The sequence below is a fragment of the Aethalodelphis obliquidens genome, unplaced genomic scaffold (genome assembly GCF_003676395.1).
Source record: "Aethalodelphis obliquidens isolate GAN/ISIS:26980383/991018 unplaced genomic scaffold, ASM367639v1 scaffold25, whole genome shotgun sequence".
NCBI classification, from domain to species: Eukaryota; Metazoa; Chordata; class Mammalia; order Artiodactyla; family Delphinidae; genus Aethalodelphis; species Aethalodelphis obliquidens.
Window position 1 is genome coordinate 9,996,225 of NW_020837969.1, and position 12,088 is coordinate 10,008,312.

General features: G+C 40.9%; 1 long non-coding RNA gene across 1 annotated transcript in view; it reads left to right on the forward strand.

Annotated features, from left to right (window-relative positions):
- The window catches only part of LOC113628728 (uncharacterized), a 268,255-nt gene that overhangs the window by 114,201 nt on the left and 141,966 nt on the right, over positions 1-12,088 (forward strand). Inside the window, exon 3 of the long non-coding RNA XR_003436206.1 lies at positions 3,944-4,010. This is a non-coding gene — a long non-coding RNA (uncharacterized LOC113628728). The remainder of the gene's footprint in view (positions 1-3,943; positions 4,011-12,088) is intronic.

The window sequence follows — 12,088 nt, forward strand, 5'->3', positions numbered from 1 at the left end:
ATACTTGTGCATTTCCTACTTGGGAATATTCCAGAAAATGTCCTGATGGTACTCAGGAGCACCATGATTCTCCAGCGTGGTGTGTTTGGAATCCCCCTTCTGTGAGATACCTGTTTCTAGGCATGACCATGCTGATGATGATGGTGATTGTGATGATGGTGATGATGGTGACGGTTATGACAATGATGATAGTGATGATGGTGATGTTGATGATGATAATGATGTTGGTGATGATGATGGTGATGCTTATGACGATGATTATGGTGATGATGATGATGGTGATGATGATGGTGATGGCGATGATGATCATCATGGTGACAATGATAGTGATCATGGTGATGGTGATGGTGGTGGTGGTGGTGATGATAATGGTGGTGATGGTGATGATGATGTTGGTGCTGCTGCTGATGATAGTGATGATGGTGGTGATGGTGATAATGGTGATGGTGGTGATGATGATAGTGATGATGCTGGTGATGATGGTCATGATGATGATTGATGGTGGTGATGATGGTGATGTTGATGATGATGATAGTGATGATGATGGTGATAATGATGATGGTGGTGATGATGGTGATGAGTTCTGGTTGATTTGTAGGTCCTTCTATATTCTGGACTTATGCCCTAATGGCGTTGCATTTGCTGCAACTATCTTCTGCTCTGTTCTTGCTTTTTCACTTCTTTAATGGTGTCTTTTGGTGAAGAGAAGTTTTTAATTTTAATACTATCCAATCAGTCTTTTCCTTTAGGACCGGGTATAGCATACTGGCTAGTAATCAAACCTGAGACATTTGTTGCCTGATTTTGAGAGTTTCAGAATAAGACCATGGAGCCTGAGGTCAGCCAGAGTCTGATTTTCTCCAAAGTCCTCACACAGAAAGGAGGGCAGGATGGTGCCAGCAGGGGCGGGAAGCCAGAGAGGGAGCATGCTGGCCTGAGAGTATAGGACAGAAAAGCATCTTCTGATGTGCAGAGATAATCAATTTGAATCTCAGCTTTGCAACTTACTGTTATTGTGAATAGGGTATTTTGTAACCTTGCCTGAGCCTCCATTTCCTTGAATAGAAAATACAGATAAAAATAAAGAAAATCATTCATTTTATGTCATCACATTTCTTAGCACATCATGCACAGGGTGGATGGGTTGGAAATGTACAAAGACAACGTGGATGATGAGAAAAAATTTAAAAACCGAAAGGAAGAATATAAAGGAACATAAGAGAAATTGTAATAAAGTTGACAGATTATTGAAGTATTTCTTCAGGTTAAAAATCATTCCCTTGAGCTCTTAGGTTACAACAATAACATCTTCATAGTATGAAGCTGTGCTAATGTATATCACAATAATAATCCCCACCACAACTCTGTTGAGGGGAGGACCGTTGACGCCACATTTTATTTGGTTTTATTTATTTTTGGCTGTGTTGGGTCTTCGTTGCCATGCGCAGGCTTTCTCTAGTTGCAGCGATCGGGGGCCACGCTTCATTGCGGTGCACGGGCTTCTCATTGTCATGGCTTCTCTTGTTGCAGCATGGGCTCTAGGCGCGCGGCCTTCAGTAGTTGTGGCGCACGGCTTAGTTGCTCTGCGGCATGTGGGATCTTCCTGGGCCAGGGATCGAACCCATGTCCCCTGCATTGGCAGGCAGATTCTTAACCACTGCGCCACCAGGGAAGCCTGATCACCATCATTTTTAAATAAAAATAGCATCTTTTCTATATTCCACTCCTTTGCACAATGAATGATGGTCCCTAAAGACAGGTTCATGTCTTGACCCCTGGAACCTGTGAATGTGGTCATATTGGAAATAGTCTTTGGCAGTGTGATTAAGTTAAGGACCTTGAGATGGTCATCTTGGATTATCTGAGTGGACTTTAGACACAGAGACAAGTAACCTTGTAAGAGACACAGGAAATACAGAGGAAAAGAGGAGAAGGTCATGTGAACACTGACCAAAGTCTGGAGGGGTGTGGCCATTGGCTGAGGAAAGCCTGGAGCTGGCAGAAGCTCCAAGAAGAAGGAGGGATCTTCTGCCTGAACATTCAGAAGGAGCGTGGCCCTGCCGACAGACACCTTGATTCTGAGCTTCTGACTCCAGAACTGAGAGAATAAATTTGTATCCTTTCAAGCTACCCAGTTTGTGACACTTTGTTATAGCATCCCTAGGAAATAAATAGCCCATCATTTGGTTGAACTGAGCTTCCGTGTGTGTGTGTGTGTGTGTGTGTGTGTGTGTGTGTGTGTGCGCGCGTGTGTGTGTATGTGTGTATATATATATATATATTTTATAGATAGATAGATAGATAGATAGATAGATAGATAGATAGATAGAATCAACATAAATGTTTTATTTCCCTGATGAAGAGATGACCTCAAAGAGCTCTCGGGCTTCCCTGGTGACGCAGTGGTTGAGAGTCCGCCTGCCGATGCAGGGGACACGGGTTCGTGCCCCGGTCCAGGAGGATCCCGCATGCCGCGGAGCGGCTGGGCCCGTGAGCCATGGCCACTGAGCCTGCGCGTCCGGAGCCTGTGCTCCGCAACGGGAGAGGCCACAACAGTGAGAGGCCCGCGTACGGCAAAAAAAAAAAAGAGCTCTCAAGGGCTTTACAAACAACATACGTCCTTGTAAAGGTTGCTAAAGAAGAAGCAGAAAGCAAACTCTGCCGAACACGCTGCTGGTTGGGAGGGATGCCAGCCCCCAGGAGGGCAGGACGTGGAGCTCCGGGCCCTGAAGCCAGATCCTGAGACAGAGGAGGGGCAGGGGGCCTCGTCCTTCAGCCTCCATCCTCCAGCCCTCTCCTCCGCAGCCTGCTGCTGTCAGTCTCTCGGAAATTCACTTTGATCCACCTGAGACTTTTGTTACCCGACCCTGCCTGGCTCGGGGGTCGTCCCCATGAGCGCGTGAAAGCTCTAGTTCCCCTCAGCTCTCGTGTCTTCTTTGGGGTTTCACTTAGTGTGTGCACACTGCCACTAGGTCATCTTTTCTGATGAACGTATGAAAGCAGAGAGGGTGGCTGTAAGGTTTCTGTTTAAAAAAAACACATTCCAAGAGTGAATTCATGTTTCTTTTAACAAAAGTATGTTGAACTGTTTCTGTAGGGAGGCACTTGCATACAGATACATACAAATAAGTGAGTCTGTTCTGACTTCAAGGACTTCACCATCGTAAAGGACCCGTTTTTCTCCGTGTCACAGTTAACTCCAAAGGGAAAGGTGACAAGAGGCTGTGGACAGGAAGCCAGGGTGACAGTCATTTCAGGGTGTAGATGCAAGAAAAGACCAAACCTGAAAAATGGTACACCTCTCCTCACTCCTGAGATAGGGAATTTTTTCCCCAGAGAGCAATTTATTGTCAACACATAATAATAAAAATGTTTATACACAAATACTTCACATGGAAAAATTCACAACAAGGTAAGAAGGAATAATCAGTTTAGTGATTAATTTCTTATTTCTCCAGGGCAAAACAAAAACAACAACAAAAAAAAAGAATTAGAATTTGAACCAAAGAATAAATCCACAGAAGTGTGAAATGGAAGTTACGAACTAAAAATACACATTTTTTCTCTTTCTCTTAGTCCTTTGGGGTAGCATTCTTGAACACCAAGCATAAGTGTTAAGATTCGTAGGGGAGGAAAGCAATCTTTTCCTTCTCCCCTTCTTCCAGGTTCTCCGCTGGGGCCCCAGTAATAAAGGACAGATAAACAAAAGAAAAACAGACAGAAGTTTATTAACACGTACATCTCATACATACATGGGAAACTCAGGGAAGAGTAACTCAAAGAGATGGCTTAGAATTTGGGGTTTAAATACCATCTTCAGCTAAAACAAAAGAAGAAGGTTCTTGGGGAGCCTGGTTCTGTGGTGATCAGAAAAAAGCACAGGAAACAAGGGTGAGGCTTTTTATGCAGATTTAAGCCATGATTGGAGTCTCATCTCTTCCAGGTACAGAGCGGGAGACACCTTTACAAATGAGGATTTCCTTTATGAATGTAAACTTCCCTTACAAAAGGTAAGTTCTACTGTTTTCAGAGCTTCTCCCATCAGACCCCAGTCAGCTGTTTCTCAAAATAATCCTTATGCCAAAGAGGCATATTTAGAGTGGCATACTCTGCTCTCCTACAACATATAACAATAAAGCTTAACACCTATATGTTATTTACTATTTGCTAAACATTTTCTTAAGTGTTTCACATATATTATCATCACCACAACATCTGAATCCTACTATTACCCACACTTTATCGAGGAGAAAACAGACCCAGAAATGACTTTGCCCAAGATAACAAAACTGGCTCAGGACAGCGACTCTGCTTTCTACCAGAGCCCATTCTGCATGATTGTTTCCTCAATGAGCTTCAGTAGACAGAAAATAAAAGGATAATAGCTTTGATAAATATATTCACTCAGCATTAACTAGGTACCTCTTGTGTGTCATGCTTTCTCCCAGATTCACAGCAGAGAACAAGTGAATACTGCATGGTCTTTGCCTTGGGAAAATTAATGCATAAAATAAGGACCTATCATAAATCTTTATATTCATCTTTAACAATGTAATGCATTCTTTTATTTCACTAGACTTAGGAGTCTAAGCAGAGACAGCGTGTCCAGCAAACTGATAGAATCACATAAGGCTTAAATGCACAAATATATAGGAAGAGAGACTGGAAAATTGCATAAAGTAGAATCTAATTTGGCAACCACCACTGTTTGCTTAGAAAGGAGAAATGAATATTTATCATATGCACCTAGGGTTCAGACACTTCACCTGCATAGAACATAGTTTCAGATCAGAATATAAACTCAAAAAAGTTTCCTAAATAGAAAATTGTAACTGACCCTCCAGCCAAGGCAGAGGGTCGGGAAAGGAAGGTCTTACTGACCAGGGTCTGATGGGTCAGCTGACAGTGAGGAAGAGAACAAGGATTCAGCCCCACAGCATAAGAATCTAGTACCTTTACTGAGGCAAATCCTGAGTAGCTCAGGAAAGCAAGACCCTGTGTAACAGGTTGGCAACCTGGTAATCAAGATATTCTAGGGCTTCCCTGGTGGTGCAGTGGTTGAGAGTCTGCCTGCCGATGCAGGGGACACGGGTTCGTGCCCCGGTCCGGGAAGATCCCACATGCCGCGGAGCGGCTGGGCCCGTGACCCATGGTCGCTGAGCCTGCACGTCCGGAGCCTGTGCTCCGCAACGGGAGAGGCCACAACAGTGAGAGGCTCGCGTACCGCAAAAAAAAAACAAAAAAAACAAAAGATATTCTGAGTTCTTCCTCGACAAACTGTGCGTCTTGACCCATGAATGGGTTTTGAAATCAATATAGTGTATTCTGATCATCGTTTGTTATATGTGACATAGATCAGAATGCAGAGGACTTTAAATAGCGAAGCTTGCTCTTGCTTTGGAATTTTTTTCCATTATGTAAACTCATACGTTGTGTACATGCTTATATGATTATGTTCATAATTTATATTATATACACACAGACACCTATACATATGTATATTCAAGTATTTGGGATCACAGTTAAGAATATATTTCATACTAAAGATCAGGGTTAAAAGAGTCGGCTTTGGAATTTTTTTTCATATGCTAAGGATATGGAATATGGTAAGCACAAGTAATAGGTAAAATTCAGAACACTGCAGGGTGAATTGTATGTACGTGGTTTTCTATACACTGAATTACTAGTGCTCTGTAATAAAATAAACAGACAACTGATAAACATCAACCTAGATCATCTCAAAATTTTATGCTGAGTAAAAGAAGCCAGACACAAGAGAAAACATACTGCATGATTCCATTTATATGAAATTCTAGAAAAAGCAAAGCTAATGTACAATATCACAAAGCAGATCCGTGGTTGCCTAAAGGCTAGGAGAAAAGGGCCCGAAGGTCACGATGGAAGCTTTCTGTTTTATATTTTCATTTGTGGTTATGTAATACTGGGTTGGCCAAAATGTTCCTTCGGTGTTTTTAAGTAAAAATAAAAGACACATTTTTCATTTTCACCAAGAACTTCATTGAACAATGTATTCACCCTTTTATTCCACTACCTTCTGCCATTTTTCAGGCAACTTCATAATTTCATCTTTTCAAAACTTTTTATCTTTTTGAGCAAAGAACTGTTCCGGTGCCTTTTACAGTCTTCCAGGGAATTGACATTTTTTTCCATTAAGACAATTTTGTAAAGACCTAAATAAATAGAAATCCAAAGGTGCAATGTCTGGTGAATACGGTGGATGAATCAGAGCTTCCCAGCCAAGCTGGAACAGGATTTGCTTGGTCATCACAGAAACATGCGGTCTTGCGTTATCCTGATGGAAGATGATGTGTTTTCTGCTGACTGATTCTGGATGCTTTTCGTCGAGTGCTGCTTTCAGTTGGTCTAATTGGGAGCAGTACTTGTTGGAATTAATCGTTTTGATTTACCAGAAGGAGCTCATAATAGAACTCCCTTCTAATCCCACCATATACACAACATTACCTTCTCTGGATGAAGACTGGCCTTTGGTGTGGTGGTGGTGGTTCATTTCGCTTGCCCCACGATCCCTTCTGTTCCACATTATCGCACAATATCCACTTTTCAGCACCCGTCACAATTTTTTTAAAAAACGGAACGTTTTTATTACATTTAAGTAGAGAATTGCGTGCGGAAATACGCTTAACTTATGTGGGACTCAAACATCAAAGCGATTAACATAACCAAGCTGGTGCAAATGACTTTCAACGCTTGATTTGGATATTTTAAGTATGTTGGCAGCCTCCCGCATGGTATAATGTTGACTGTTCTCAATTAATGTCCCGATTTGATTGCTATCAACTTCAAATGGTTTACCCAACCGTGGAGCATCATCCAGTGAGAAATCTCCAGCACGCAACTTCACAAACCACTTTTCACACCTTCGATCAGTCACGGCACTTTCTCCATACACCGCACAAATCTTTTTTTGCATTTCGGTTCCATTTTTACCTTTCTTGAGATAATACAGCATAATATGCTGGAAATGTTGCTCTTTTCTTTCATCTTCCATATTAAATGGCTACACAAAAATTCACCAATTTTGATGTCTTTTTTTAAATGCATGCTGATATGACAGCTGTCACATACAATCTAACAAAATTGTTTCAAATTAACTTAAAGACAACTGAGTGCTACTAGAGCCACCTTATGGAAAAAAACTGAACAAACATTTCAGCCAACCCAATGTTTGTTAAAAACTCATCCCACTCTACATTTAATATGAGTGCATTTAATTGTAAAATACACTCAATAAAGTTAATAAAAAAATAGTTACCACCATAAGTTTTGGCCTTTAAATGCATATCCAGTAACTAGAAGTTTCTCTTATTTTTTAAGCAACTCTGAGTAATCAGGCCAAAACACTGAAACCCTTTGAGTATGATTTTTTTAACGGTATTTTGAAAGTTATAAGCTAATCAGACCCAATTCTCTCTGTTGGTTCAAAGTTGCCCTTATGAGGCTCATTCTGCTTGTCACTCACCGTGAATGATTTGTTTACAGAAACTTTCCAGGCAGCCCTTCCGCCCCCTCCCACGCCTACCTGCTCATTAAGACGGAGCCCCGGGTGGGTCATGTCAGAGGGCCCTCCTCCCCGCATCCCAATTGCACTTAATACCAAGAGCAGATTTTGGAATCTTAGCTGCAGATTATTTCTTGCCTCATTTCCATGGCTGTGTGTACTCTGTTTGGATTTGGTGATACTGTTTTGGCTTATTTACTGTATGGATTTCTCTCTGCCCTCTGGTAACCCTGGAAGAAGGCACTGATGTATTGATCTAGCTAATCATGAAAATAAACCTCAGTCGACACCTCCAGAGGCTACACAAACCTTTACCAATCATCGCATAGACCAAGCCGCCGCCCCGCCGCCACCCTGCTCTTTGTGGATGTCTCCTGGGAACAGCAGACCACTGCTTCCCGTCCCTCTCCTGGTCTTGCCTTATTCCTCCTCTGACTCCAATTCCTTGGGTAACTCCGGAGGGAACGCCTCTGCTTTACCTTCTTCTCCAGATGAACACGTTTCAGCCTTCAGGGTCTACTTCTACTTTTCTGTTTTCCGAGTGCCAGAAAAAAGCACGAGGAACATAAAAGAAAGATGGAAAACAAGGAATCATGCAGTAGTCACTGTGTGTTTGACCATGGCCTGTTTTTGAGGGTGGATGGATGCTTTCTTTTGAAATAGGTGCCGTGGTGTCCCGTTGAGTGAACTTAGTGTATAATTCAGTCATGTCTCGTGCTAATAAGATGTTGCTTTTCATCACGGTGGAAATAAGAACATAAACATGTCAGTAAATTCCTCAAGTATTACAGTGCATCAGAAGAGGGTGATCCCTGGAAGTTACTATGCTACGTGAACACCTTTGAGAGACAGGTCAGGATGAATGGCCCTGAGACAGATGACAGACCTCCGTCTAATCTCGGACATGTAGAGCTGTTGCTCTTTGGTACCAAGAAATCTTTATGTTGCCTACCTGCAACAGGTGGCCTGTCAGCCTCAGTCCTCAGGGAGCCCGCGCTGCAGACTGTGTCACATCAGGTAGACACGCCCCCAGCTCTTTATCAGCAGAACTAAAATTAGACCCCAGGTCATCCTCTATCATACATTTGCTTCTCTGGTATGAATATTAACTATATAAAGCAATAGAGGGACTTCTTTTCATGGTTTAAGAATTTCTCATCAATATCTTTGAGAAGACCGTGCATGTCTTTTAAGTGGTATCAACCTTCTTCTTACACAGATAATTACAGAGGAGAAAGGGCAGCTATCGCTCTTTAATTACAGTGTTGCTAAGTACTCAATGCTTAATTATTCAGCTATTACAGTTTTAAAATTATGCTTCTAAAGTTGTTGTAACATAGTCATGAAAGTGGGAGTTGGAGCAATAATTTCAGTCTCACGATAGTTGTGGGGAGAGCTCTGCGAACACATGCACCTACAGAAATAAAGCATCCCTTGTGTTTAACATGGAACCTGGCAGGTGCCTACACTTATTTCAGGCAGAGAGACATTTGCTAGGTGACATATTTGTTGTATGGAACTCAATTATTTCTTCCCTGTAGGATGTAGTGATTTAAGAAACTTCTCTGTCAGTAGGCTTTAGGGGGGAAAGTCGGAGGAGACAGTGCCAGTTTGACAGTATAATCACTTAAGACTTGTCCCTGGCCAACACTAAAAAAACTACCTTCCTGAATAGAGATGCCAAAATATTCACTTTAGTCTAACCGTACTCATAAAGGGGTTCATAGTCATAAAGGGGTTCATATAGTAACTGACTGCAGTTACTATAATTCTAAAAGTTCATGTTTTAATGAAAACTTCATTCTTATCATTCTTCTGTCAGAATTATATATATATAAAAATATATATATTTAAAGTATATAGTATATATATGTGTGTATATATATATCTTTTTAGAAGATCTGATACATACTCTTAAATAACATGGCCCACTTAATATTCATTGAACACTTGACTCAATAACTAAAGATTAATAAGTGTCAAAGAATAGAAATATCACAAAGGATATTCACAGATAATAACATAATTAAACTAGAATTAATAAGTGAAAGATATCTGGAAAGTCCTCAGTAAAAATATGGAACATTCCCCAAACATTGGGAAATTAAGCAACCTGCTTTATTTCCAAGGCGAATAAGAAATATTTTAAACTAAATGAAAATGTAACATACCAAATTTGATGGAATTCTGCTAAAGCAATCAATGGCAGAAAATTTATAGCATTAGAATGCTTACTTTTATGAAAAGAACAAGGAGCGATATAAACTTCCACTTAAAACACACACACACACACACACACACACACGCGCACACACACACACACGCGCACACACACAGAAAAAGCTTAGCAAATTAAATCCAAAGCAGTTAGGGGGAAGTAAGCAAGAAAGTTAACAGCTCTTAAAAAAAAAGAAGAAGAAAAAGAATTTTAGGACAGAAAATCAAATAAATAAACCTAGAAGTTTGTTTTTTTTAAGAACAATAAAAATGATAAATTTCTAAGCCTACTAACCAAAAACAAAGAAAGAAGATACAAATTAGCAATACAGGAGTGCAGGGGCATGGAGGAGGTGCTTCTCAACCACAGCACCCAAGACTGAGAAGAAGAGTAACTACTGTGAATAATTCTGTATCCACCAGTAGTCAGCGTAGAAACTTAGATGAAATGGACCAATTCTGTGAAAGATATTAATACAAACTACTGAACTCACTCAAGAAAAAACTACAGATAACCCGAATGATCCCATATCTATGAAAGAAATTAGATCTGTACTTAAAAACTTCCAAACAAAACCACAGGTAACAGATTTTGCTAGTAAATTCTGTTATGTGTTTAGGGAAAAAATAATACCAATTTTATAGAATTGCTTCCAGAAAATGGAAGTGGAGAGTACTCATTTTATGAGACCAGCATTACTCAACAATAAATAAAAAGAAAAAAATATCAGAGTCAAGTGGGTTTAAGCCAGGAACGAGGACTAGTTTAGCATTTGATAATCAATCAATGTATATAGTTCTCCATGTTAATTATCTGAAGAAAAAAGAGGCATGGGGCTTCCCTGGTGGCACAGTGGTTGAGAGTCCGCCTGCCGATGCAGGGGACTCGGGTTCGTGCCCCGGTCTGGGAAGATCCCACATGCCCGGAGTGGCTGGGCCCGTGAGCCATGGCCGCTGAGCCTGCGCGTCCGGAGCCTGTGCTCTGCAACGGAAGAGGCCACAACAGTGTGAGGCACGCGTACCGCAAAAAAAAAAAAGAGGCATGAAGTCATTTTAATAGATGCATTAAAAAATTGACAAATTATATATATAAACTCTTTCGTTATTCTTTAAGGATTGTAGTGGGAGCAAAATGCAGAAGAGAAAGAATAAATGTGTAGATGAACTTGCTAGTAAGAAAGTAAGATAGCTGGGGTTAATTTGCAGAAAAATAAAGTGATTTTAAGCAGAAAAATAAAATAGGGGATTAAGTGCTTATGAAATTGTTAGAATTCCTGGCAAAGCAGCTTTAGACTGTGGTACTGGGAATGACACCCCAAAACAATCTCAATGTGTGAATGTCCTTTTCACAGTGAAATAAGAAACACAGTGAGTCTACGGGAATTCCCTGGCAGTCCAGTGCCTAGGACTCCGTGCTTAAAGTGTTGAAGACACATGTCATGTCCTTTCTACCTTCTTATTGGGAAGTTAATGTCATGTGTGACATGTGACATGAGTCCCCACGGGATGGGATATGGAGCTCCTCCTTGGGGCCTGTTGCAGGGTTGTTTCCTTTGTATCAACCTCAGGACATAGCCATCTGTCAATATTTGAGGCATAAATAAATTATTTACCTCTAAGGAAATTTTAAAAAAAGAAACAGACCTCATAGAAAAATATTGGTTTTTATAGAAATATTGGGGTTTATAGAAAGTAGATGAGAATTAAGAGTGTTTGTGAGTTTATGGGACTTCCCTGGTGGTCCAGGGGTTAAGAGTCCGTGCTTCCACTGCAGGGGCCATGGGTTCGATCCGTGGTCAGTAAGGTCCCGCGTGCTGCGCGGTGCGGCCAAGGGGGAAAACAAAAGAGTGTTTGTGAGTTTAAACTGGGGAGTTAAGATTAGTGACTTAAGAAAGTATGATGTGCTTTAAATATTATGATGCTGTAACTAATAAAAGTAGCAGTAGATCTGGGGAAATTAACTGTGAAAACAACTATCCCTTATATCAACTAATCACATATAACGTCTGGCTCTTTCCTTGAAGTTATACTGTATACGCCGTGCCCCCCCCCCATTAATGAGTCTAATTTATAGAAAGTAGACATATTTTAGAAGCAGGGAAAATGGAAGGACATTTTATTTTATAAACTGGAAATTATATGTAGGGGCTTTTGTGGCGATAGGCAGCATATTCTTGAAAACCTCCCTACAACCAACAAAATAAAAGGGAAGCAGGTGCAAGTGTTAGCTGGAAGGTTCCAGAAAGAAAGGAAAAGAGGAACAATAGAACCAGAGGCCTCTGACTCAATGCGAACAGGAATGGTTTTGGGGGATATCAGGGCAGGACACAG